Source organism: Strix uralensis, chromosome 1 (genome assembly GCF_047716275.1).
Source record: "Strix uralensis isolate ZFMK-TIS-50842 chromosome 1, bStrUra1, whole genome shotgun sequence".
Taxonomy (NCBI): domain Eukaryota; kingdom Metazoa; phylum Chordata; class Aves; order Strigiformes; family Strigidae; genus Strix; species Strix uralensis.
The window spans coordinates 159,035,614-159,062,014 of record NC_133972.1 but is presented as its reverse complement, the minus strand read 5'-3'; the positions used below and the strand labels follow the sequence as shown (position 1 = coordinate 159,062,014).

Here is a 26,401-nt window from a genome sequence, read left to right as displayed (position 1 = left end):
GGACAAAACAGCTTGTAAATGCATGCAGAGAACAGTTTTCTCCTCTGTACTTGCCTGCTCCCTTCTTATCAGCCATTCTTGACATTTACAAGTAATTTTCTCCCTGACGCACTCATGGAGCAGGGTTATTTATGAACACTTCGTTCCTTTGTGTACAGGACTTGAGCAAAGTGGGGACTGGCACAATGAAGAAAATCTGTGTGTGACACGTATGCACATGTGGTCTCAGCTAAGGGATGTGCCCTGTCTTTGTGATTATGTGGCCATAACAACTACATAGCTTATTTAATCAAGTAGCATCCACACTGGTGTCTTCATTTTCTCCATTAAAAAAAAAGAAAAAAGACATCATTAATTATCAGCTAGGCATGTGGAGCTAATTACTGTGACTTTGAGGTTCTGTTTTTTGCTTCCTGACTTTTATGTTATCGCTTTAAATGCTTCTGCTCAAAATGCACTTTTTATGTATGTGTAGATCTGGGAAACTTTGTAATAGTTAAAATGAAAAGGGAAGTATTTTGATTTCCTGTCTGTCTGTGTGCACATCAGCTGAGACACTCCAACATAAGGATCCTGAAAATGTAGCAGGATTAATTTACAGTAACCTTACTCACTTTCCCCCTTTTTCTTTGCAAAGGAAGGGAGTGTGGGATCAGGATTTCATGGATGGGACTGGAATTCAAGGGACGTAGAGTCTAGCTCTGACTCTACTGTGATCTTGGGTAAGTCATTTTACCTCTATCATCTGCCTTAGTTTCTCTTTCTGGAAAAATAAGTAATTGCAATGTCTTCTTCAGGCAACTGATGTGATGCTTAATTTGTGTTTGTAAAGTGCTTATAAAGCCTTAAATTAAGAATGGAATGGAATAATAAGTAACTATTAATATCAGTCTCACCAGAATAGGTGTGTTAGCTTACTCCTAGAATTCACTGAAATGTTGGATTTTCCATATGTTGCAGTCTGATTGAACAACCAATCCTCCTCTCCTTCCCTTTAGCTTCATTAACCTGTTCTGAAAGAGTAGAACAAAGAATCAATTGAAATATGTAAGACTGGAAAGTTTAACACACTACAGCACTTAACTACAGTCTGCAGAATATTTAAAGTGTGGTTCCACTCTGAAATTGGCAAGCTGAGGCAATACCTATCTGGAGCATTAAAGCCGTTGGATGCTGCATTTTATTCTGTAGAAACAGAATTTGCAATGTTTGATGTTTATTGCCTCTCCATGATTTCTGCATGAGATTTGCTCAGCTGGCAAATAAAACGGGGCTGCCCAAATGTCAGCTATGTCAGCTTGTCCTGATACCCCAAACTCAAGATGAGCCTATTCTGTGCATTGACAGCAGCAGTAAATGTTCTGATATTCAGATTAATTGCTTTCACAGAGCTTTTCTCCTTACCTGTCTTCAAATACAGTTCTTCTTCTGACCGCCTTCACTGGATCTGCGCAAGGGTAAATGAACATAGCATAGTGAGCAGTTGTGTGGATGAGACATAAATGGAAGTTGCGTTAAAAATGCTCGTTTCTGGTCAGACCAAACGGAAACCATAGGATCCTGCCTTTTCTTTTACAACAGAAATATGTCATTTTTATTGTTATGCACTTCACCCTGCAAGTTTAATGAAAGTGTCTTTCTCCTGCTTTTTTCTATTCAGTTCAATTTTATCTGAATTTTGCCCCGTTCATCTGCAGGGCTGCCGCCTTTGTGTTTTCACTGCTTGTAATTCATAATCCCTCCTAGAGATTTTGCCCCCCAAAAAAGGACTAGATGCACCTGCGTCAGGGAAATACTGAGTTTCAGTCAGTCTTCTAATGTGTTTTCATTGTTCAGCTACTGTTAGCTGTAGGCAACAACAGTGGAAGGGCACATTCATAAAAGCTATTAAAATAATTCTCTTATTGCTTTTTCTTTTTTTTTTCTTCTTATTTGTACAGTTTGGAAATGATTATAAGCGACTCTACATGTTTATATACCTACACATTCAGATTTTTTATTGGATACATAAAACCTTTCTCCCCTATGTGCATGAATCTATAAAAACAGCATAAGGAGTGGAAAACACGACAGGTCTGGAGAATCTATGCACATAAGAATGCTGTAGCCTGGGAGAGGGAGAGAGTATACAACTGTTTCTTTCTCAATACATTCCACCTCTTCAGTGATCATGAGCATAGAACACACTAGAACTGGGTGACAGCTGCTTGTCTGTGTTATTCTTCAAATAGTTAACCTTGTCCTCTGCCACATGGCACATTTTCTTGGCCACCTACCCACTTCTTCAATATTATTAGCTCTGTGATAATTTATACTATAAACTGCAGAATATTTCAGTCAAGGGAAGGACCCAGTGCTATTGGAATACATTTTGACACGCATAGGTCAGAGCAGCCCAAAACATGTATTTTCTTTTTTTCTTGAAAACAATCTGGAACTCATTTTTTTTCTTTTTCCTTTTTTTTTTTTTTTCTTTTTTTTTTTTCTTTTTTTTTGATTGGCATTAACTTACAAATCACAGTTCCCAGTTCCTCACTAACATTGTGTTTCACTCAAAACCTGACATCACCTAGTCCAAACCTGTGATTTTCTACAGATCACAAACATTTTAAAATCAAAACCTCATTACTCTAATGGTTAAAGAAAAAAAACAACACCAAAACGTCTGTGTTGCTCATGACTGTTTGAACCTCAATGCAGGCAGCTATGTTTCTATAGGTCATAACAGTTGAGATAAGTACTGTTTAGTATTGAACCATTTCAACTTTACATATTGTAAAAGACACCAATACCAGTTAGGAATTTGATTTCTGTGGTTGAAGAAATTGTGTTTATAGGCTCAGAAGAAGAAGGAGATGAGCTGGGAACTTAGGTGTCCATCATTTCAGTTTCCAGCTCTTGCCACCGAGGAGCTCTCTGGGCGGGGATAGTGGGTGAATCATGTTGTCTGTCTGCTGGGCTGGCTCATGACTTTTCAGCCATGTAGAAAAATGGTGCTTTGTGGCCTTAAATAAGAGGCAAAGATTAATTTTCAGGGCATTACACTGGCTTAAAACCAGGTTTGGATACTTTACAGTTTCCCCCTGTTGGTCTTATTTGTTGTCCTTCAGTCTGTACTCTTAAAAAATTAGCCAGTCTGTCTTCTCTGAAAATTTGTTTCCCATTGGCAAAGCAAGAACAACAACTATTGCCTGTATATCTTTGAAATATATGGTCGTCTCAAGGAGATATTCACATTCAACATTTCATTATTGCTGCTGTAAATACTGTGTAAATATGTCTCTGTGTTCAAAAATAAACATCTTTGATAGATTTAGGTTTGGTTATCTTAATTGACAAACTGAAATGAGATCCACATAGATATGAAAATACTGTGACTATACTACAGTGTCCCGTGGAGCCAATCCCTTCTTTAAAATGCTAATTGTTCATTCTGGTATGAGACTATACAAAGAGCAATAGCATTTCTTCTGATGGAAAGAACAACTTTTATATCAAATGACCTCCCGGAAGCTGAATACAGAACCCAGAACAAGCCTTTTGGCGAGAGCTCAGATGTCCTTGTGTTCTTCCTTAAGGAAATCAGATCTTCTGGTTTCAATACTTTCTCTTTCCAAATTTCCAGACTCAATACATTTTTGGTTCTGAATATTCCAGATCATCTGGAACGTGTTTAAAGAACAGATTGGGGAATGGAGCAGATTAAGACAAGCAATCTCTTATCCCACAGAGCAACCTCACAACATTCTAAAACAGTTCGACACACAAAGAATTGCATCAGTTTAACTATTTTCAAACTAACACAGCTGTATTGTTGTGAAGCCCTTGGTAGGTAGATTTTAAGAGTTCTAGTAATGGTTTATATCGGTATAAAATTTGGTTGGTTTTGCATACCCTACTAAGAAAAAGGAAATCAAGCATACAGTGTGTGTGTGTGTGTCTACTTTGAAATTTTTACCACTTTTTGCTAAATTGTCTAAAATAAAATAACATTCTGCACAAATCAGCTCAAATATTTAGGTAAGCAAGTTTTAAAATAGGTCAGATACACCTCTTAAAACAGTGCCCAAACTATTTAAAAAATATCCAGGATCCTTTAGCTTGCTCCACGCTGCTTTTCTATGTGTCTGCTTTTTACAGTATCTTAAATGTGGAAGGTGCATTTTTTACAGCAAACTTTGCTGAATAAAGATATTATATCCTTGGAAGATTTTAATTGAAAGACTGGTTAATCATAAGTTTTTCAAATGATTCATTCAAGCTTTGGTCTATTGTCAGATGTGGTTTGGAAAATTCCCACCTTTGCTTATGAAGTATTTCTGAACCAGAGGCAACCAACCAAACAACACAGGAAATTCAAATTAACTAACAATGTTAATTTCATGCTTCTGAGAGACTGCTGGAGATTGGAAGAAAAAAAAAATTGCTTTTAGTGCCACATCTCTCATTGTCCTTTCAAGTATTTTGATTCCAAAGGGAGGAATGGAAGGAGAAACATGTTTCTTTGCACTTGAGCTCTGTAATATTTGCTCTCATTCCACTACATACCAGTGCAGCTGGAAATAAAGAGATAAGTATAAATCTTATGCTGTACATATCTGATGCAGATTTACTGAGACAACTGCTGAGTTGTCGCTCCCTTGCTGGCATTGACCAAGGTGGTACTGACTGCAGGAGTATGTAATATGGTTTTAGCCATATAAGTCCTGTCTCTACCTTCCTACCCATTTCTGAGCTTCTCATTTAGCCTGGGACACGTTTGCCTCAGCACATAACTCGCTGTGGGAGAAGCTGACTTGCATCCCAGTCCCCCGCTCTGTGTTTGGGTTTTCATTGTGGGAGAGAACAGAGAGGAAAAATATATATGTGCTTGTTCAGCCTGTGTTGATTGATTGTTCCTTAGCTATGAAACAATTTTCTGTACCAATTATGTCTTTGCAGATGACAGAAGCCATTTAGTCTAATGACCATAATAATTAATTTTCATTATAAATCAGATTAGTTAATGATGCTGAAGTCTACATTCTTCACAGAACTAAAGCACAGTATCTTATGTGCACTTTCAGAACATGTAATTTGCTATATAAGGTTCCGCTTTAAATATTTTTGCCTCAATAAGAACAGCATTGACTGCCTTTGACCTCCAGGGTTCAGTGGGAAGTGTTACTCTCCCATTGTCAGCTCTTTGCTAATAGCTTTCCATTTGCAGCCACAGGGACAAAGAACTTAAGGCTGAAGATTCACCGACTTTATATCATATTAGTGGGCGACATGCCTTAAGCCCTTTTTTTTTCTCCTTCACTGTAAAAAGTTATGACAGAGCAGAGAGTATTCTGGGGACAAGGTAGTGGTTTTTTGTTTTATTTTTAGTATAATATTTTTGCTGAATTTTTCAAAAATTTTGGTCCTGTCGTCACTTTAATCCACATAAAGGCAATCTGTAAAACATCTACATGGGTAGTAAGTAAACATGCAAAGCTTAGTATAATTTTTGTTTGGTTTTGTGTGCCATTTTGTCTTTTGCAAAAGACAGCCTATGAGATTTCTTCAGAAAGGTCATAGGCATCTTGGATTAGAAAAGGTGAGAAGCACTCTCTACAACAATTTTGCAGGAAAACTGAATTTATTATTTCAGACAAGAAAACTACTAAAACTAGTCAAATACCTCACTGATGTATTTAATTTTCTCTGTTCTCAAAGTCTGTGTGCTGAGCTGAATTAACTGCTTTTATTAATGGTAAGTATGCAACGAAGCATGTGGATGATCAGTGTGCAGCATGTGGCTTTCGATGATTTTAATTTAGGATATTAACTGTCCATTATTTTTGGTGTTAAATGGGCCACCACATCATGTGATGTTGTTCTCTAACTGAATGCTTGTAGTCATGCAAAGCATTGTCAAAGCATAGATCAACAAACTATGATTGGTGAGTAACATAAAGTGAATCATCTGGTATCATCCCCCTCACATAAGTAGAGGAGGAGCAAAGCCTTGTAAATATATCTTAAGCCTACCTTTGCATTTTTGATGGGCTCAGTGAATGCACTTTGGGACTCTGTTCTGTTCACTTGCTCCACTGAAGGAACTGTGTTGGATCCAAAATATGTCTTTTTTAAAACAAAAGCAAAAGAATTGGAAAAGAGAGATAGGAAAAGAGGAAGTAAAGATCTATAAGGAAGCTAATGGCACTTCATTACAGACTGACATTTTTGACTTCATGTTTCCAGAAAAGAAAAAAAAGAGTGAGGGACATAAGCTATACCCAAACTGAAAATGTAGAGAAAGAAGGACAAGATAGCAGAGGGGGAATTGCATAGACGATATGAACAGGAGTTAAGAACCATTTTTACTGGAGGGGATGCAGCTATTCAGGGTATAGAGATGACCTGGCAAATCTGTGCCCAACCAAAGAAAGTTGGGAAGTACTATTTCATTAAAAACTGTCTATTTCTATTCTTGTCATTAGCTTATAACTGAATAAAATAATATTATATGAGCTGTAAAAGCCTTGTCAGTTCCTCTTTGTACAAATACTGTTAAATGTGGTGCTTTTCTCCAGCAATAACCTAGTCACATCCAGGTCCTAGGTTAATTTATAGGCTTAATTTTTTATCCATGTATTCCATTAAAAGTGGATTTGTTAAAAGAACATCACTGTCAAGATTGTAGTATATTTCCTAGGTAACAGCACTGCACTTAGACTTTGAATATATTGGACTATTTAAGCATCTAGTTTCTCAGGAAGAGTTAAAACAATACCATATTGCAGATCTGTAAAGGTTGGTGGTACTGCATCTTGACAGAGCTGGAGGGAATGCATACATCTTACACGGGCACAATGCGATGGCCGTGCTGCTGGCCTGGCTGCTGAAGAGCCCTTGCCTCTCTTGGGGAGCAAGGAGACATGCTTGCTGCAGAGGGAAGGCTCAGCTCCGCCAGCTGCAAGCAGACCTGGGGACTGCGTGGGTACACGGCTGCTCAGGCAACCTGGAAAACCTCTTCTTACATTTTAACTAAATGCATTTTTTATATTAAAAAAAATGGTTTCAAGTTGTTAATTTTAGCCCCCAAATATTTTACTGACCTGCAATTGGGAAGTGGTTTCTTAATTAAAATAAAAATAATAAAGTGAGGAATGTAAGGACATAAAGTGAACTTCGTTGATTTTACCAATACTTAGTTTCTAATACAGAAAATGCCCTACCATAACTACAAAAGTAGATACAGCTTCTGAGATATCTACTTTTAAATTTGTCTCTGAAGGTACTTTATATTTTTTTCTGTAATACATGTCTGTACTCTCCAAATGAGCAGCTTCTGGTGGGGGAAGAAGTGAATGCAGAGTACACTTTTCCACTGTACGGAAAAAGCAAAAGCAGTAGAGCTCACTTTTATTCCTTCCACTTCAAAACCTCTGAGTCTTGTTTCTGTGTCTATATTCTTCAAATACAAATAACGGAGTTTTTGGAATTTCTTTCTCTGTTGTTAAAAGATGCTGCTTACTAGAAAAAGGTGAAAACAGAGGGGGGAAAGGCAGTAAGAAGTAAAATATCTTTTTTTTCCCCAAAAAAGTTGCAGTTGTTGATAAAGAAAGCTTATGCAGCTGTTTGTAAATAGGAAGAAGGGTTTCAATTGTGATCACTGTAAAATCAAAGGAAGGCTGTGTCTGATGTCAGTATTTTGGGTTTATTCCAGCTGTGGCCACCAAAGGGGTGAAATATTCCCTTTCCTCTCTGACTTTTCCCCGCTCTGTAGCTCTCATTCAGGAATGCCGTAGCCACTCAAGCATCCTTTGCTGTACTTTGGAAATGAGGCATACAGCAAAAGGATGTTTTAACTGAGAAGGGAGGTTCAAATCCTACAGGAACAAGTGACAACTTGATCTGTCTGTAACGTAGTTACCTCATCTGTAAAGTACTCTTTTATATTAACTTTTATACCACAGCCATTGCTACTGGAGCTGAACGTCTGCCAACCATACATTAAGCTATATGACTATGCATCATTCAAATTATGTTGGTTCTTTTATCCTTTTCTTATAGAACACGTGCACACAGTTTGGGGGGTTTGGGGTTGACATTTGCCTGCATTTCCAGTTGGCCTGGCCGATTTTGGTCTTGCTATTGCTATCAGCACTGCCAGGCCTGCTCAGACAGATCTGCAATGTGAAGAAGCTGTTGCTCTGGGCATCTGGTGTATGTTTGGAGATGGTCCGGTCACCTGGGTTTAGTCAGGTTTTTAAGATGTGTTTTATTTCAGATAGACATCTCTCTATATTTGTGTTAGAGAAGGCAGAGCAAAGAACTGAGGCTTGTGAATGAATTCACCATTTCTATCCCCAGAAAGTCCTCTCTTGCAGAGAGCAACGTGTTGTCATTCTAGCAGAGAACTGCCTTGCTCCAGGGCAGTGAAGGTCTTGACCATGTTTTACATCTCAGAGGTTTGGACAGTCATTCAGGTCTGCTGAGCTCAGCCTATTGCAGGCCCAGGCCCACCTCAAGGTGATGCTGCATTGATAACATCCATTAAGGACTGTAGGAGGCTCAGAGACTGAAAAATAATATCTAAGATGGACAGATATATTTTTTACTTGAAGGGAGTCTCCAAATACAAGCAACCTGTGATCTAACCATGCAGCACAAGTTTGATGAAGTACCAAGAGACAGAGGTGAATTAGGAGTGAGGTGACAGCCAGAATAGCTTTGCTTTTACTCATATGTGTTTCAACATTAATGTTATTTTAACACACACACACACACACACACACATTCTCTAACTTACTCTTTCTGAATAAAAAAATCTAGGCATTGCTCCAAACCATTATGCCACAGTCTTCACTGGGGTAAAATTGCCAATTTCTGCAATGGGTGCTTTTACAGAACTTGAATTTTAGGACTGAACTGCTGCACAGTATCTCTTTTTTTGGGGGGGTGGGGGGGTGTTGTGTTTTTTTTTTTTTTTTTTTTTTCTGGTAGGGAACATCCTTGTTTGCCTATCTGGCATAGCTATTGTGAGTTATATTTACTGACTGGAAACTTGGCAAGTCCAATATTTGTTCTTGGTAACAAGATACTACCCACAGTTTTTACTTACCGGGCTCTGCAGCAACCAGGTGGAACATACATCATTAGTTTACTGAATAATGAATATACTTTAAATCATGATTCAAAAATGCTCAGTTACAGTATATTAAATTAGAAAAAAAAGTTTAATGTAAAACCAGCTTTCCATAGTAGAATTAACAGAATCAAAATAGGCTTTTTATCAACTTTATTGAAACTCATTCAACTTTCCAAGAACTAAAAATTGGTTTCCTGTCTTGACTGTTTTGGAATTACTTACTGTCATCTGTTTCAGACGTTAAAGGATATGATTTAATATCAGCAATAAGGCCTCTGTTCCTACTTTGGCAGGTGTTAATTATTTAAACACTACTCATTTAAATTTGTTTCCAATCATTCTTTTCAGTGATTTGCTTTACACGTTTCTTCACGTGTATTTTCTGCACACACAAGTAAAACTGGGGGGAAAGTCCCCCAATCAGTATTTCTATTTCTCCACTGTTCAATCTATCTTTAGACAGAAGCATATTTCATGTGTTATGGGTTTCAGTGATGGAATATAATATATAATACATCATTTTTATCTCCTTTGTAATAATAAAAAGTTGTTCTCTTAGGCAGAGTGCTATGGTTTCTGCATGTTAATGCTGTACTCTGTGCAAATTAATTGTGAAATGGGTCACATTTACTGAAGCATTCATTGGGTTTGGAACAATATAGACAGACTTCTTTGGGAAAAAAATGGGGAAAAAATCTCTAAAATAACTACAATGGTTCCTCCACATATACAGTCTCACCGGTTGGTTTACTTACAGTGACAAAAATACAGCTGTATGAGTATTGTTTGGTTCTGTCCAGCTACCTATTCATAACAATGAAAAATGGCTCCCTTGCTGCATACGCCTGAATTTTCATCTACCATCATGTTAAAGTCATCCTACCTTTTTTTATTTAACCTATGCCTTGCTTTAGAACACTGCACCAGAGAAACAGGAACTCTTAACACTGTATAACAGACCTCTGTCTGGTGTGAAGTGAAATTCTCATTCTGCGACAGATAACTTGTAATTTAATACATAATTTTTGTCAGTAGAACACCATAAGGTAAAGCTAGACCAGAGGGAAAGCCAGGCACAAGAGAGGGAATTTTACGCACAACTAGGAAATGAGAAGCTGACAACTATAGGTATTTCAGTTCTACAAGGCAAGTTATTTCATCCTGGTAATAAATGGAAAAGGTGGGTGTTTGTTTAGATTTAGGCCACTCGGTAATGATTTTAACACTCAGCCAAGTCTCCTGCCAAGACAAGCACTCCAAGGCCAAAATCTGTAATGAACTCTCATCTTCTCAATTATAGATTCAGCTCTGACCAAAGCGATATCCAATATTTCCCTCCCTGCTTCACAAGCACAGAGACATGCTGATGGACGTGCAAGCAACATGGTTCTGCATGGCTCCCACAGCTCCCTGAGACCCCACAGCCCACCCCACTGCCATGCTGGGGCACCAGCACCTGCCACCTCTCATTCTCCTTTCTCCTTGCCCCCTCATCTCCTTTTCATAAAAAGAGTGAGTGGAGAGAAAAAGTAGTGCCAGTGGTGCTGGGGAGGAGGAGAGGGGAAGGGATCTTCCCATGGGATCCTCCCAGCCCCTTCCAGCAGGTGGGAGACTGAACTGGTGGAGCCAGCTTTGGCCTTGCAGCTCTTCACAGTGATTGTGTTGACAGGTCTCTGCCAGCTGGTTGAGCTTGGCCGTGGCATCTGAAGAGCTATGACAGTGTGCAAGGGATACATAGTTCTGCAGCATGCTGCTCTTAGTCCGTGCTTATCTACTTCTTGTGTTACTTCAAGTGATCTTTAGTATCTCCTCCTCACTTGCACTTGTCACCAAGCTCCTTCTTTCTAATGCTTGTCCAACAAAAAATATAGAAGGTAACTTTATTTCCAAGACTTATATTTCATAATTCATCCTCCTGGCCTCATTCCTTAGCTTGTATTCTGCCACCTTTTCCCATTGCTTTTGCTTGTTTTTCCCCGAGTGGTTTCATACTTCATTGTAGTCATATATTTTTTTTTATCCATATTAAAATTAAGGCATCTTGACCCCACCTGCCTACTGTCTGGTACAACTCCATCTTTGTCTTCTCTCTTGTAACACCAAAAATGTTCACCTGTCTCATCCCAAATCCCGCTGACCCTACACTCACCAAAGACCTCATAAAACCATGACACATGTTTAGAAGCTGGAGATAATAATATTCAAAAGGATTTTTTGTTTAGAGAAGTGGATATATATCTACATCAGGAATAAAAATGCACCCATAGTTGCAAGGCTTAAGGAGTGGAGGAAACTCTGATGCAGCTTTTCCAAGGTGTTTCAGGTTTGTGCAGAGGCATGGCCATGGGCTCTATTATGCTGCTGTGGATGCTTGCTTTTTACAGTTACTTGTTATGATCTGCTGCTGAACTAAATGGATCGCTATCTCTTTTTCAGTAGACTTCAGCTTGTTGTCCACCTTCTTGACAAAAGGTGAGGTGTGAAGAGGAGAAGAAACGTGATAACATATGGAAGAAAGAGCAAATTGTTTGCTGTACAGAGGGAGCAGAAGAATGTCTTTCCACCATGGAGGCAGAGACTGTGGTTAATTCAGAAAATAACAGTGAAAAAAAAAAAGAGAGGAAATCAAAGCCAAAAAAACATGATCCCAGACTATGTCTGTGCTACTCAGAAGTTCTGATTTTTGCTCAGAACAATGAGTTTGTTGCAGTAAGAAAGCCTTCCTTATCCTTTGTGCTTCCTTACATAGTAAAAATTCCCTTTGTATGGTTTTGTGTTCTTCGTTTATACTGCGTGTTACAATTTTTTGTGTGCTGTTCAACAGCTGGCAGGGGTGACAGAATTCTAGAGGGTAAATGCTATATACAATACCTAATCCAGTTGGTCCAGTCTTCCAGTTGTCAGTCATGGGTAGTCAGGCTTTATAGCTCTACTCATGAGTTCAGTGTGACTCCTGAACAATTAAGAATCAGACGTTTTGGTCTCCTGTTCATTAAAAAAAATGTAAAATGTGTTTGGCAAAACTGTAGATGAAAAACGAAAAGAAAGATTATTATAACTGCTATTTGTATTCTCAGATTAAATTTGGCTTTAGTTCCTTTTTCTTCTAGTTACTTGCTTGTGTACAGCAATTTTGGCAGTAGGCATTAAATTGTATGTAGGTTAATTACTTAATGTTTCTGAATTGCTTTGAACATGAAGTAAGTGCCAAGTATTACTAATATTATGTGAGACAACATTATAATAAGATGGGGGTTTCATCTTCAGTTTCTTTTATCACGCATTAATACATAAACTTTGTTTGGTGCTATATATAGATAGTACATATAATTATTTGAATTCACTACAGCTTGAATTCCTTTCCCTCCCTCACTGTAAAAAGAGAGTGACATAAAATGCAAAGAAACAAACATTGAGAGGAGAACATTCTTACCATGACCCATGACTGAAAGGGATATACACGGATCCCCAAGCCCAGTGAAGAGTATTGCAGACATCTAACCTGAAAATAAATTAGTTTGTTTTAGAAAAATATGTTTAATTAAGTTTCAAAAATATCAAGTTCTCCTTCTAATAAGATGATCAGTAATTTGATTATTGTCAGTGCTTGGAACTTGCACCTTCGTTTTGTGTAAGCTCAAGTTCTGAACATCGCATTTTCAGAAGTAAAGTTAAATTTACCTTGTTACTTCCCTTGTCTAAATACTTCTGTGTACTAATTAACTAACTCTTTGAAGACTCTTAATGTGAATCACTAAGGTCTGCATTTTGGAAAAAAATTGGTTTTTTTGGGCAGTCCAGTATCCTCAACATTACAGACAGTAATTTTCTGTTCCAAAATAATATTATATGACATTGATATGCCTTACAGGTTAATTACAGATGGAAACTCTGTTAAAAGTATTTACCTTTTCCACATCATTTGCAGATTTACCAACAACAGCTAGCAGTAGACTGTACCTGCCTATGGATTTTCAATTGTTAATATCTTGGGTAAGTTTAGGAATTTCTATGGTTCTTTGGAGATGTATAAGTTGCTTTTATTGTGATGGAGGTCAGACTGTTATAATGATATGACCCATTTATTTAGAAGAAGGAAATCAAAGTGGTCATTCTAATCCCTCTGAAGCTGCTTTGAGGCTTGGATTGGTTCCATCTCAGTAATGGACATTATATAATCTAAACAAATATTATTTCTCTTTTTACTACCAACCTTATACCTTTCGTGTGACAAATATACCTACGTATCTGCAGACTATAGAGTAAGGGTATTTCCTGGTAGGCTGCTATTCAGTGTACACATACACTTGTCCAGAGGTATGGTTTGGACATTCTGATGGTCTGCTTCATGAAATAAAATTCGTTTGGTTTTTTTTCCAAGGAAACCATTTTTTTAATCAGTCATGTTTCCTTTCCATGAAAACATTGACTTTTCGTCAGAATTAAGGAAAAATAACCCTATGAAAAACTTTTTGAAAAACTATTAATTTTTTTCAAAATATTTTCATGGGCAGAATCCTCCTTTTTTGATCAATATTAGTACTAAGATTAATGTCTAGTTTTAGGAGACCAAAAACTAGAGCATGTGTCTAGCAGACTAATAGTGTCCGTGCAAGTACAACTATTTCCCTACCCAGGCTCTGAAAATCAAGGCCTATGTGGTTTCTGCCTCTCACACAAGCAGTAACTTAAGGGTTTAAAATGAAAGCAAACTATATAGTATGTTGTGCAAGTGTATTGAAACAAAAATATAAATGTGAAAACCCAACACATCATAAATAAAATTAAATATATCCAAAAATAATTAAAATACAAATCATAAATTAAAAAAAATAAACATTTATCTTGTTAACTTGAAACTTAACTTGGGCAAAGCAGTTTCTTTTTCTTTGGTTTCTATGAACATAAGATTTTATGAGTACTGATATCGAATTACTATATATTATCTAAAAATGCAACATAAGATCTGCCTGGGTAGTCAGTAAGATGTCATTCATTATTGTTTCACCTTGGGGACTGGATATTCAATCTGAAAAAATAAACACTCGATGTATGCTCCATCCATATGACAGGACCTTCTGTTATAGCTTCCTTTCTGTTATAGCTTCCTTTCTATAAAGGTCCTACCTGGTTCCAGCTAAAAGAAACCCTATCAGATTCACCTAGGTTGCAATTTACTGCTAAAATACACCAAATATTTTACTCTGTGGAGCTGCTCATTAAAAAAAAGAAAAAGGTTTAAAAGTATATTTTCCTGTTAAGTATTGATATGTTAAGTGCTGCTTCTATTCTGAAAGCTTGGTAAATGTTTAATGTCAGTTTTGTCTGATCTTGTGTGTTTATAAATTGTGTCTGTCGATTCATTTCCTCTGGCAGCATAGTGAAGCTTTGCTAGCAAAGGGATGAAAGAGGTAAAATTTTAATTCTGCGGCAATTTCCTTTCTTGCCTATCAATTTCATAGGCTTTACACTATGTCATGAAACTCCCATGTTTTAAGAGACTTCCTACTTATGTATGAAGAGATTCAGGCACCTCTCAAAGCTTTACTGATCAGTTCATGTTAGGAAGCGTTTCCAGCATAGCAGTGCCAGCTGAACAGGTCACACCACTTTTCTTTTTCTCTGCTGTTGGAGAGCTGGTATTCCAGACCAAAAGAAATCTCTGTTTTTTCCTTGCTCCTTTGAGGATGCATGTTACCTCCCCTGCACCACAGCCTGCTGAAGAAAAGAAATTATTTAGCTAAGGAGGACAATGCCATGCACCTGGTCTTTTACTTTCAGCCTAATGAAAGAGTGAGGTCTGGTCCACTGAAAAGTAACAGAGATATCGCTGAGCTGCCTTCTTCCCTGTCATTCCCCGTGCTGGCAATGACAGATCAGGCCAATCTCTTACTTGCAAAGAACTTCTGTGCTGAAATAAAACAACCCCTAATATGGCAGAGATCTCATCCAGAAAATCCTGCCTTGCATATACAGTCTTTTAGACTAAAAATGCCCTTAATATTTATGTGAGCTACTATTTGCATTATACTTTAAACAAAATGCTGTTGTCTAGTCTGAAGTTGGACTTGCATCTGCAGAAGTATTTAGGTGCTGAACTCCTTGGTAGGTGCTTTGCTTGTCTGTTCACTTCAATCCTCCCTCCCATATTGTTCTTCTCTGCCCAGGTACCACCAACATGGATGCACAGCTGTGCCCAGGAAAGAGACTTAAAGGAATACACATGTCAGAAAAAAGGTTAAAACTCCAGAGCTGTTTGAGACAAATGGAGAAGAACTTAAACTAATGAGATAGGCCAAAGCATTAATGGAATTTAGATAGACTTTTCAGAGAAGTTAATTGAATTGAAAAAAGTACAAGTGGCAGCGGCTTTAAAAAAGATTTAAACATGATTTTATTTTTTTTTATATATTAACAGGCCAAATTGCTAAGTCAAATAAAACAAGGGATCTAAAAATAAGGGAAAAATATTTATTATTTGCACAACAAGATATCATGCAATTAAGGTTAGAAGTCCTAACAGAGAGGCTGTTATCAGCGTATTTGGGTGTGTGAAATATGGCATCAAAATAAACTGTACTGTTTAGTGAGTTTTTTCTTTAAATCTAGTACAAAATGCAGAAAATTTTCATAAGATTTTTAAAATTAAGCAAAAAACAAACCTGTTTTTTAGATTTTGTGCTACCAAACTGGGTGAGAGTCACCATATTGGTACACATACCTCAATGTGATTTGTAGTGCAAGTGAGAAATTTCACATGGAAATCCCTTGCATTAAAATCTCTATTAAATTAGCTATTAATTTAATGCAGCAAATTAAAAGCCACTATAAACAGGTGGAAAACCCCAACAGCACTGCATCTGTGCACACTTCAGCCTAATACACTGTCTGAAAATTTTAGTGTGACTGAATTACTAGCAGCAATTTTTGAGACTTTGGAGCAGTTGCAGCCAGTTGCCTGACACCAGGAAAAGACAGACACTGGAGTGGAAGGGCTTTTGGAACATAACGGCAGCAAGGAGGCTAATAAAGTGATTGTAAATGGTCTGTTTAGTGAAGTGAGTGAAACCAGTGGTGGAGTAAGAGTATGAAAAGCACATCTTACTCTTACTTTTTTTTTTTCGTGATTGAGAAAGATATAAACATATCTATTAAAATAAGTAGAGACAGTTCATTAAGATAAATTAACAGAAAGTTCAAAATAAAAATACAGCTTTGGTTATTTTTCACTGAAATATGCCCAATATGATCAAATACTTCATATTTGATCTTGGAATTATATTTCAGATGAGGGCAGCATGAGTATGAATTTAAACTAACATCTCCTGACATGCTCTGACAGCAGGCTTACCTTCCTTCCAAGGAAAACCAGCCCTTGGAAGGACACCTTCCTGTAAACGAAGGAAGAAAGTGATGCAGGAACATTACATTCCAAATGTAATTTATCTTATACACATGGCAGTTCTGGGAGAAGGGAAGCTACACTGTATGGGGGCAAATGCCTCTTCCAGGGCTACTGCTAGAATGAGTACAAGACATCTTAAGAGCCCAGTCTTTCCCACCACTACTTTCATTGCCTTCCCTGCAAATACCACCAAGGACTGAATTTTAAATAGGAAAGTGCAACAATATTTGCTTGTATTCCTAAAAGAACATGCCGCTTGGAGATACTAGTGATAGGTATCTTCATGCTGCACTTCAGCCTGCATCATTCCTGCGAATTTCCAGGAAACATTTTCACCAGCATATTAAAGAAAAATGAAAGAGGGACATAAATGCCCTATGCAGAGTTTTTGCATTATTTTTTCCAGTTTAGAATTCAGGTGCCTTATAGGGAAAAATAAGCAACAAAGAAATGTTTGGGTTTGGGGGTGAAAAAAAGTTGCAGTGTATTAGAAGGAAGGATGTGGTTAAAACAAATGCCTAGAAGGCAGCAGATAACAGTTCTGTTCCCAGATCTGACACAAATGCTCTTTTTGACCTTGCACCAAAACATTTCCTTGCTTTGGGATCAGTTTCTTTGCAAAATGGGGGTGATAACAGTGCTTAACTACCCTTCCTGACAGAGGAAGTGGGAAGTTTTTATTTATACTTGTTACAAGCTTTCAGAACCTGAGAGAAATTAAAACTGGATCAGTTTGGACCTGCAGATTTAAGTCTTTCCTTCAAATACAATACTTCATTTATAGTACTAGGTTTATTTTACACTAATTATGTTTATTTTAAAAAATGATTATTTGCTCACTCCTGAAAATAATTAGCTAACTCCATTGCTTGAAAAGTCTATTTTCTGTTCCTGAAGTCAACGAAAAAAAAAAAAAAAAGGAAAAAAAAATGGAGTAATAACTCTTCTATCCTGTATATGACCAAGAAGTTTAATTTCTGATAGAAGATTTCAACATTAATAGTGTGATCCTGATGGGCTGTTAGAGAGAATTAGAGGAAAACAAAGATGCTTTTTGCACCTTCTAAAATAACTTAGAGGAATGCTTTGATTGTTTTTTTAGAAATAAGCACACATAAAAAGTGGCATTTCCCTATTGCTCTTCCAATGAGTTCTGGAGCTGAGAAATCCCCCAGGCAAGACTTTCAACTTGCTTCCTTCCATCGTGAAGCAGAGAAGCGTTGCTGAGGCCTGCAGAGCCTTCCAGCTTGTTTGAAGAAGGAGGAGACTATTATCTGGTATGATTCAGCACCCATCAGACAAACTATCTCACCTCTTTCTGGCTTTTTAATATGTTTTTTTTAGCCCTTGCCTTTGAAACTGTGTCCCAAACAGGTCATCCACGCTTAGGAGTCTGGCCCAGCAATACTTACTCTTAACTGAAGTAATGTTTACATAAAATATCTGTTTAAATTGTGAAATGCCTATTGTGAAAACAAGAGATATATTCAATCACTGTACCCCAGAACAAATGAGAGAAATATTCCAGAGCTCCTATCTGAGCTTAATAGGTATAATTTTGCTAGTGATATGGTAATACACAGCAGCTTTCCCTGGACGGCTGTGTAAAACAAAGAAGTGGTTGTCAGCCTTTCAGAATCAGATGTTAATGATATTTCATGTCTTTGTTGAGTCTGTGGAAAGCAGCTACTGCACCTAAAAGGGAAATGACTTCCATACCAACCTCCCCCAGCCAAAGTCGTTCAGATTGGGAAAACTGGATGAGGTCCATATTTATACTTCGGAAAGAGGTGTAAAAGATGATTTCAAGACAGTATTGACTGAGCTGTCTCCCAGTCTCTTTACCCAATGTTATATCTTATCACTGTGATGAAAGTTTTTAGTTCAGTGTATTACAGTACTATTTTTTTTCTTTCTCTCTTTTTCTTTTTGTCAAACATATACGAGGAAAGAATGTAATGTAAGCAAAACTCCAATGTGTTTCTGGCAAATGAGGAGAGTTTTCTACATCTTGTATAATTTTGGAAGCATTTGAATCCAAAAGTAATACGTCTTCCAAATCAGGAAGAAGGCTTTTTATTAGACTGATGCCTGCACACAGCAGAGAGAGGGTTGCCTGTCCCAGCGTTGCAGCAAGCAGGGACTGGTGCTCTGTCTGAGCTAGTCTGGAAGATTTGAGCCAGTCAAAAGAAGGGTTTCTGTAGCTTTATTGCTGCAACTTCATTTTGCTGTACTACTGTATGTCTTCACTTCTGCAAACTTTCTTTCGTTTGTTTTAAGAAGAGGTCTTAATTCCAATGCAAAATCCATCCAGAAAGGAGGGCCCCTCAGCGCTGTATTCCAGCTGGTGGGGATTAGCTCAGTCCTTTTACCGGATACGTATCATTTTAATCTTAAGCCTTTAGACACTGTACAACATACTATTAAGTCTGTTACCAAATAAAACACTAAAAGGCTGATTCACTAAGGGTTACACACCCTTTGCAGGGAAAAAACTAACATTTACAAAGGGATAACTGCCAAAAATCACTTAAATTTCATGTCTTTCCTATTTACTAAATCCCACATCCACCATGTGTACAGTAACTTCCTTCAGATATGCCCCTGGGAGAAGTGCAAGTCAAAATAAAGGGGAAGTTGCCCCCCTAAAACGTGTCCCTAGCTCTAAAGAGTGATTTATATTGGTTCACATCAGAAAATCTGAAAAATGAAAGTTATGTTGTTCAGGAATAAAACGAAACCTTCCAGAAAGTGTGAATCATGTACTTGACTTCTATGATAACGAGTAATACATTTCCTATAGGAATTAGTGGTTAGGGTATGAAACCGGGGCATTAACAGACTAAGGGAATCATTTGCTAATGATCTTGAGCAAGTGACTTTCACTGCAGTTGCTAACTCGGGTGCTTAAACTGAAGCAATATTGCAGTGCTTGGTTATTTGGGGAAATGTGGGTGACAGAATCACTGGACCTTGAACAACTCACTTGGGTCGTTAATAGCAAATGCAGATGCCTGACTTCACTCCCTCTGGAGCTTCTTAAACGACGTTTTATCTGTCTGTGAAGGGTGAGGCAAAAAACCTCTGATATTTATAATGTGCTTTGGAAGAAGGGAGTGATCTAAATGCAAACTATGATAACTAGTGTTTCTTGGATAGTCTTTTGTTCTGACACAGACTCAGAAGTATCTTACCGCATTATTTTAGCTAGTCATTTGAAGTTAGGCACTATAGCTAGTCGTGCTCAATTAGTGCCTATGCTTATGGGTCCATCTTAGGCCACAAAAATCACCTCAGGAGGTCATTAGGTGTGGCCCTGGCAACAGGACTGTGAATGAAACTGCATTGATAATCTGTGTCCTACTGTTTGAGTAATACAAATGATTTAAGTTTTCTTCCAGGGGACTGGGTAGTTGTTGTTTTCAGTAAGAAATAACTCATCTGTTTTGGAAAATATTGTTTAATGTATAATGGAATATTCCACTAGCATTGACAGGCAGAGCTGCGCCATGCCAGCCAGCCAGCCCCAGGAGCTCTATTGGCCAGGGTGACTGCAGAACAGGGTGCAGGCATTCCACTAACGCTGGGTTCAGTGCCCCCTAACTGCTGTTTTCCACACTCCCAGCTGTACAAAAAGAAACTGTTCCTAGGCATGTTGGTTAGGAAAATTAAAAACCTGAATGTATGCTGTGACTGTGGTTTTTCTTAGAGGATAAACCTGAATAGAATAATAGTATATAGAATTTACAAAGACTTTTTGCATTCAAGATATTTGAGTAAGATAAATGGTAAAATCACCATATGCATTAAGCTCTGGGATAAAGTACTATTAATTCTGTTGCACAGATACACAAGTTGAACTTAGGCAAAGATTTTTGTCTGAGAACTGAGGTAAAGATTTTTGTCTCAGCCAGGATTATAATGCAAAGTTTTTATTTAGTAGTCCTATGCTCAGACCATGCAATTCTCCCTAGCTCAATTTTATTGCAAGGGTCTTGGTGTCTTCATTAAAGGCCTAGTTTGAGAGATCATATGATTTTTGTTAAAATGTCAGTATTCATATATTAAAGAAAAAAGTTCTGAGGCCATATATTGTGGGAAAAATCTGGAAATAAAAAGTATCACTCATATGTAGCCTGGAGGCTCCAAGGACCACTAGACAATGTAAAAAACAATCAAAACCAAAATGTTCTTGTTTATGTAACAGTCATGATTTTAAAGAGATTTTCGCGATTTTAGGGATCCAACTCATGATTTTTCAGTACTTGGCCTTGGCAGTATTGTTAGCCTGCAGTGAAGAATTTGCATCTGATGACCAAGTTCCCCTGTCGCTTCACATACGGTGAGTTTATTTTGGAGGATCATGAGATACGAATTCTGTTACATGTTAACAGCCTTGCCAAGCTCAAGGATTCAAAAATTATGAGCTAGTTTATTCTACATGGCAAAGCGATTAGTGAGAGAAAATACAACAACAACAACAACCCAGCAAATGCTCTTAATATTTATTCCGTTGACTCCTCTCTATGAGGCCTTCAACAATGCCATGGTTCAGTACCACCACCAGAACTAGCCTATTTATCTTCAGGGATGAGAGACATCTCTGAAGTTTAATGACAAAAATATGGGCCTTGCTCTGTAGTGTCCATAAGCTGTTTTAGGGGGGGATGCAGCACAGGGCATTTACAAACAGAGACGGTCTGAATAGTCTTTGTTACTGCAGAAACAAGAAAAGCAGCACCTGGGAACCTCCATCAGTGTAGGGCTGTATTTATAGGAACACCATTAGGGGGAGCTCTGTAATAGACTTAGTGTTTTACAGCTTCCTCACCTTAAAAACCACTACCTTCGCATTTTCTTAGTAGTAGTAAACAAGTGGTGTTTAATACATTAGTCTTCATGGTACTTCTACCATCTTCTTCACCACCATTGAGACTGGCAGACACTTTAGTGGTGAAGTCACCATAAAGACCAATGCAGAACAGAATGATCAGTGTCAGAATAAATGGGCTCAAATGAGCGGATTCTCAGATAAAAGTTGCTGTGATTAGCTGTGTGATTCTACTGTTTTCTTTGATAGACCTATTCAATTGCAGAGTCTTGCTGTAAGTATTTGTGGCCCTTAAATGAGGTACCATCTTGAAGAAACTTTATCACCAAAATCTTTTGCTACAGAGGTCCTGCTGTGAGTTTCTTAGGGAGCCATCCATTCAGCTGAAGTCCCCTCTGCTCTGAAATGTCCTCTATTGAATCCTATTATGTGAAAGAGAACGGGCTAAGGAATTACACTTAATATTTATGTGATACATCATGTGATATAGGATGCGCTATGGTACATCAGTCACAGCGCCAGCAGTCAGATGCATTCTTTTTTCATTTAAGAAAGGCTTGTTCTTATTTTTAGAAAGATAGAGTGACTTTCAGCTTTCTGTGAAGTGCAGAACTAAGAGATTGTAATTTTGAGAGATCTGTATGACCTGCAAGGCTGCAATAAAGAATGAGGAACCATAGCAACTTGGATTTACATTCTTAAATAAGATGCAATGATGGATAACAACAAAATAAAAGGATAGGATGATCTCCATTTTATTTATCTGGAGGAATAAATCCCACATAGCTAGGCAAGATGGTGAGATAAACCAGTATTTTATCATACTGTAAGTAATTCAGAGTAATGGAAAATGTCCAGTTTTTCTAAAGGATTACCAGGGAATAATTAGTAAAGCAAAAGAAAATTTCACCCCAAAATCCAAAAAACACTTTGGCACAGTAAAATCAAATTAATTGCTAAGATTAACTCCATTTAAGCTAAAAACTGCTTTCAGTTTTTGATTTTGTATATTGTTCTTATAGATCAGAATATGAGACAGCCTAGGAATTAACTCTTCATATATTTTTTAGGCTGAGTTGAGGCACTTCTTAAGTACATTTAAAAATTTGAAAAACACTCCCTCCGTTGCTGAAAATATGATGTGAATGAACTGTAATGAATTCATTCCCAAAGAAATAGATTCAAGTCATTGCTGCACTATTGCCAGCTTCTGTGAAACTGCCTGGCAAAAAGCATGCAAACAGTTCATGCAACATTGCTCTGGCCCTCTGTGCACATTTAAAACAGTAAACGTTAATCTCCTTTGCACCAGGGCAAAGTAGGGGAAATAGAAGTATAATAGTGTGACCATTACCAGAACACCTGAGAAACACATTCTTATCATGGTTGGGCTTTTAAGGGTTTAGATGGCCTTCACTCTTGATCCTGGGACATTAAGGTCCTAACTAAGAAATATGCTTCCGTGAAACCGCACAAGAATCTAGTTACCAGAACCTTTAGTTTCTGTCATTTCCAAAATGTAAAAAGTAGCAAAAACTCTTCTACCTGGTCTTTTTGCTGGGATATGAACTTGTTCCCAGTGTATAACTGCTTCATCTGTTGATGTCTCTTCTGCTTTCTCTCTGGGCCATTACTACCTTCAGCACACTGCAAGGCTAGATCATGAGCTCCTTGGGGCAGGGTAGCTGCCTTTTTCTATTCGTATTTTAGTTGCTAAGAGAGCCCATAGATGCCACACAAAAATGGTGATGACTATTATAGCAGTACTAAAGTACTTTTTGCTTTGTGAAAAGAATGACATTTGCCTGCTTCTAATAAATCTTGAACCATTCATGGCAGAATTAAGTATGTTGTACCCCACCTAAAGGAGAACTGCTGCAGGAAGCATCTCCACCCCAGCAGAAGTCCTGGTTACCTCTCTCTTGAACTTTCTCTTTGTCCCATGCAGACAATAGTCTAAAGTAAAACTGTTGCAAAACTGTGAAAATGCAATAAACCCACCCAAACTGCCAGAGCAAACAGACCTCTATTCCAGTGAGGCCAGGACTGTCTGCAGCCTCAAGGCCAGGGGCAGCTGCATTGAATGGTGGAGGAATTGGATACTGACTGCAGCTCTGAAGTACACAGTTATGTTCTTGCATTAAATGTTCTGAAAGCAGTCACTTGTTGACACTTGGAACTGTTGTATTTCAAAGCTGCATCAATAAACAATGACTTTGTTTCTTCTGGACTAGAGGAAATTATCAGATGATCAAAATGAACTGATTTTTTCCCCCTAGAATGTTAGATGTGTTTGTTAACATGGAAATCTTCAAGACTTCAGTCAGAGAAGACCTTACTTAAAAGTATAACAGAAAGCAGTGCTTTGATGCATCTTACCAGTGTAGACGAGTGGGTCCATTCGGCCAGAAAAGTTTCAGTATGCAACTATTTGGTTTTGTGCAATGCAGACTCATACAGCCTGTTAGCATGCCTCTAGCATGCTCAAGACTTTACTTGCCTACTTTACTTTGAGGTTACAGTAGGCATCAGGATAGACCAGATGTTCTTGAGATCAAAAGTGTATGGGACCTGAAACTGAGACGGTCATGATTCTTCTTGAAAGGCATGAAATGAGGCTGAGGACCTCTAGGAAAACCATGGAAACTTAAGTTGAAACCTCTTCTGGAACGGCCTTGTAGTCTGTTCCTCACCACAACTAATATGATAAGAAAGGAGAGCAAAATAGGTGAAGGCAGTGAACAGAGTTTTCTTCCCTACTGTTGGGACCATGAACCATCAGAGAAGAAAGAGAGAGGGAATGATGGAGAGAGGAAACTGATGTAGGGCAAAAGATCATGCCTCAGGACACACTGCCTGTGTATGTCACTGACACTGACCACTGAGGAGAAGCACTCCAAAAAGTATTAAACAGGTGTTAGTTTAAATGATGACCCAGAAGATAGAAGACACAGGAGAAGGATGTGATGATGGAAACTGCAGGGGCTGTGCTGAATAGGTGAAGGCAACTCAGACTGAATTAGGATGTGCAGTAAGAAAGAGCTGGATACAGTAACCTCTTGAGATCTCCACCATCAATTGCTGTCAGCAAGGAATTTGTGGCCGGCAGAACTGGGAGGGCATTTTGGAACATGCATGAGGCTCCTGACAGAGCTAGTCCCTCATAACCCTCACTTTAGGGAATATCTGCCTTAAGTCTTGCAAGATAAGCATGACTAGCTGTGAAAAAGGTATCTCACAAATATATTTGCAAAATTCAGTAGCTATTAATTACAACAAAAAAAGCAAAATAACTTTCATGCCTTCTGACTCTATCCAAAATACACTTGGGGGTTTTGAATATATTTTTCTGTTCTACTTCCAGATTCTTTTAAGAAGACCTCTGAACTGCTTGATTATAATTGATTGCTTCCTTATATACTTTGTGGTAAAGAGTTTCATGACTAAATGATCTCTAAAGTTAATAGAAATCCCCATTCCTCCAAATTTTTCCTGCTGCTATCTGCTGCCAATCGAAAGTCCTGAATCCATGTTGATTTAGCTCCAACTATGAGAGAGAATAGAACATTTTGAAGGCAAAATTTAAAAAAAAAAAAATAGCTTATGCCACGAGAGATGTGGCAAGTTGAATTTCAGAATATTCATATCTTGGTCAGCAACATAACCTCTGCAGACAGGACTCCAGAAGAAGACAGAAGATGGATTCTCTAGAATTTAGTCTAGCTGCTGATACAGTGTAAATTGCAGCAGATGAAAGAGACAAAAAGAGAAGGCTGCAACATTAGAAAATTATCACAGCAAACTGTCTTTTCTTCTTTGAGAAGTGAGAAGAGCAAATACTGCACAAGTATGATGAAGGTTGTCCAAGAAGTGAGGTACTCATTTTGAGGGAAAAAAAAAATACTTCAGCAAAATTCCTATAGAACCTTTGAGTGGAAACTAAAATTGCTGTGATGTCAACACCACCCACTTTGCCCTGGGAGATTTCCACTCCATGGAATGAGCTGGAAGGTCCTTTTTTACATGTCCCTGTACTATGTACAACAAATCTGGATTCTGTTGTATAAAGACCACAACACTTGTTCCAAAAATATAACAGCCTTTGAGGTAGTTATGGGAGCAATTCTGCAAAACTATTTTAGAGGAGATACACTGACCCAGTTAGACGGAACCTTTCACTAGTTTTTGAAAATATGGGCAGTGTTTCTGTGAACATAAGTAATTAATTCAATGAAAGCAGTGCCCAAACATCTTTATTTTTGTGGAATGAGACATGGGATTTTTGTGGAATTCATAGTTGGTCTAAATATCACGTTGCATACTGCATGCAAATGGGTTTCTTTTGCATATGATTTGCAGTTGGCATAACTGTTGTGTGTAGACATGTTTAAAAATTCACCAGTACTAACATTCCTTCTAGACAGTAAAAATCCCAAACAATTCCAACCACAGTTGTCTCATCAGTGCTAGTTTAAAATTCAGGACTCTGTACAGGAAGTAGAAAAACTGTTTCTAGGAACATTTTTTCAGAGATAAATTTCTAAATTTCTGTAACTAATCACTCAAAGACTTCATTGAATTTCAAGTATTTTTGAAAAAAAATCTGTCATAAAATGTGAAACAATATTGGTGAGGATTTGAAATCTTTCATTCTGATCTAAGAGTAATATTTTTTTTAGTTTTCCTATCAAATTATAAAGAATTAGAATTTTCAGAAAATACTAGCCAAGCTCTGAATAGTGTTATGTAGTGGTTAATGCAACGAGTGAAGTCACTTGTTTTATTTAACAAATTGGAAATACAGAAATTTCTCATACTTCCACAGGAATGCCTCTTCTAATGTCTAAAATCACAGTGTTCACTGATATGCTTTTAAAGACAATTGTAGTTGTAATAAATGTAATGAAACTTGCCAGCAACCTTCTGTTATGTCAGTAAAATATGTGTTCTTTGACCAAGCCACCAGCCCCATTCATTTTTAACTTAAAATGTCAAATTAAGAGGGTATTGTGAGCTGGGAAGAATATGTTTTCCATGCAAAGAT

General features: G+C 37.7%; 1 long non-coding RNA gene across 1 annotated transcript; it reads left to right on the top strand.

Moving 5' to 3' along the window:
- The first annotated feature begins 219 nt into the window (after nt 1–219).
- On the top strand, nt 220–26,401 carry LOC141951047 (uncharacterized). Its single transcript, XR_012631259.1, has 5 exons — nt 220–396; nt 638–722; nt 11,558–13,114; nt 20,766–20,868; nt 24,722–26,401. It is a non-coding gene; the product is annotated as an uncharacterized LOC141951047 (long non-coding RNA).